The 2495-nt window shown below is 44.6% G+C and overlaps 1 pseudogene; it reads right to left on the bottom strand.

Moving 5' to 3' along the window:
• LOC114031177 overlaps positions 1 to 2125 on the bottom strand; it is a 3055-nt pseudogene extending 930 nt beyond the window's left edge.
• Between the last annotated feature and the right edge of the window lie 370 nt (positions 2126 to 2495).

Below are 2495 nucleotides of genomic sequence, written 5' to 3'. Positions count from 1 at the left end.
CAAAACAAATACAAACACAAAGACTGTGAAGATAAGATGAAGACGGGATCCTGTTAGTGGCTCCCTAGCCAGCTAGCTCAGGGTTCTGCTTTCAGCTGCAGCACCGCACTCCTGCCCCAGCTGGTAGCTGCTCCAAAGGCATGGACCTCAGAGGTTACTAATGATAGGATGTGGATGTGAACTCTACCACTGCGACCTAGGATTTCCCACGTAATAACCCTAGGTCAGAGTTATCTGAGGCTCACACAAGTAGAGCAAGGACTCAGGAAGAAGACCTCAGTTCAAATCAAATTCCAACTCAGACACTTATTAGCTATGTGACCATGAGCAACTAATTTAATCTCTCTAGACCTTAGTTCCTCTTCTTGTAAAATAAGGGGGTTGGATTCAATCACCTCTAAGACCCCTTCCAGCTCAAAATCTAAAACCCTCTAACTTGCCCCAGGGCCAAACACATGGCAAGGCATCATCAGAATAGAGATCTGAACCCATTAGAGGCAGCTGGTGGCATAGTGGACAGGGCCTGGAGTCAGGAAGATCTGAGTTAAAATATGGCCTCAGACACTTACTGTGTAATCCTGGGCAAGTCACTTCATCTCTGTTAAACTGTAAAATGGAGTAATAATGACACCTACCTTCCAAGGCTGTTGTGAAGATCAAAGGAGGTCATATTTGTAAAGCATTTTAACAGTGTCCAGTCTATTGCTTGTTACCCTCTAACTTGTTCCCTCACTTTCCTGACTCCAAGTCTAACATTCTGTTCCCCTATGTCACATTATCTCAAATAAAATAATACTGGACATTTAGATTTGCATCACACACCTTTCCAGCTTTCTATCATATTACTTCCCTCTACACTATAGCCAAACTGGACTCTATCTTCCCCAAACACTGACTGTATACTCATATTTCCTCCATGATCCCAGAGATCTCCTTCCTTGAATTCTTATATTTTAAAGGCCAATGCAAATGCTAAACTCCTCCAAGAAGGCTTCCCTGATCTCCCTTTGTTGGTACTGTTGAGGTTTAGGGGTGCTGGAAACCCAAAATCACAACATGTGGGTCCTGCCTGAAAGAAGGCTATGCGAGGAATCTAGCAGTGGCCAAGTAGTCTATGAGGTAATAGAACTCCAGGAACTTGGACCAAGGGAGAATGGTAGGATTAACGGTGGGAAGAGGCTGGGGGCTATAGGGAGGTCTAGGCTAGGTTAAGGATAATAGAGAATTGGGAGATTGGGTGTAGCCACAAAGAAAGGCCAGTGGATGGGATTTAGCCTCAGGCTAATGCCAGAGATTTGGCCACGTGGGAAAGTCCAGGGTTTTTCCTTTTTAGGGTCTAGATCCCATCCTCATTAGTACTATCTTTCTCCCTCACACCTCTCAAAGCATTTTTTGTAATTTAAATTTATTTTGTCAAGTAAAAGGCAATATAGCTATATCTTTTTAGGTATTATCTTCCCTACTAAACTGTAAATTCCAAAAGGAACTTTGTATTTCCACTGACAACCAAATATCCTCTCTACATAAATCGGTGCTTAATAAGTGGTTACTGTATTTATATTAAGATTTAAGACTTACGGAATACTTTTCATTATCTCATTTAGTGAAACTTAGAAACATATAGCATAGCAAGAGATAGAAGGTGCCTTAGGGTGCCTCTTAAGTCTTACGGAGGAAAATGAGACCCACAGAGGCCTGCCTTAGGTTACACAGCTAAGCGGAGACCAAGTTTTATGTCTCCCAAGTCCAAGTGTCTTTCTACAGCACTACACTGGAAGATGGCATTTTCATTTATTGACAAGGGACTAAGTCTCAAACTTACCATTAGAGTGTGTGAACCCCAACTTCGTGTTTCATAAAACTCGCAGTCTTCTTCCAGCAGGTAACAACACAGTTCAATGCCTTTATTTTTAAACTCTGGTTCACCCCCAACACCCTTGTTATAGCCCTATCTCTAGGGCCATCATTCTTTTGCCTTGATATCAGCAAACTTACCCATGCCTCAGGGCCAAACGCACGAACACCTTGCGCTTCAGTAGCGTGAGGCAATGCTCTCTTGAGGCCCCGTACAGTGCCCCTTCAGCGCCCCAGACCAAGATGACCATAGCGTGGCCAAGCTCCCCAGCTTGGGATGGTAAAAAAAGGTTTTCCCATTCCAAAAGGGGCTGACCTTTTTTTTTTTTTGACTCCCTGTAGAGATTAAATTCTTAAATTCTCGTGCTAGCTTCCGGGAGGGGGCGGGGGCGTGACGCTAGGGGGTAGGTGGGAGGAAGGGCTCTCTAATCTTAGGTTTTTAACCAGAGAGGTTTGAGGCGGGGGTCGGTGTTGGTGTTTCAGCCCGTGTTGCTCCGTTCCCTGTCCCCACACACACCCCTTCTCCATAAAGCTGGTGAAGACAGCAGAACTGCCTCCAGACAGCAAGACTGCTTTCTCTACTTTCACGGTCGCCCACCATGAAGACCTTGAAGAAGCAGAGAATGGAAAAATCCAGCGTT

The sequence above is a fragment of the Vombatus ursinus genome, unplaced genomic scaffold, assembly GCF_900497805.2.
Source record: "Vombatus ursinus unplaced genomic scaffold, bare-nosed wombat genome assembly UNPS02015096.1, whole genome shotgun sequence".
NCBI classification, from domain to species: domain Eukaryota; kingdom Metazoa; phylum Chordata; class Mammalia; order Diprotodontia; family Vombatidae; genus Vombatus; species Vombatus ursinus.
Note: the sequence above shows the minus strand (reverse complement) of the source record. Positions and strands in the feature narration are given on the sequence as shown.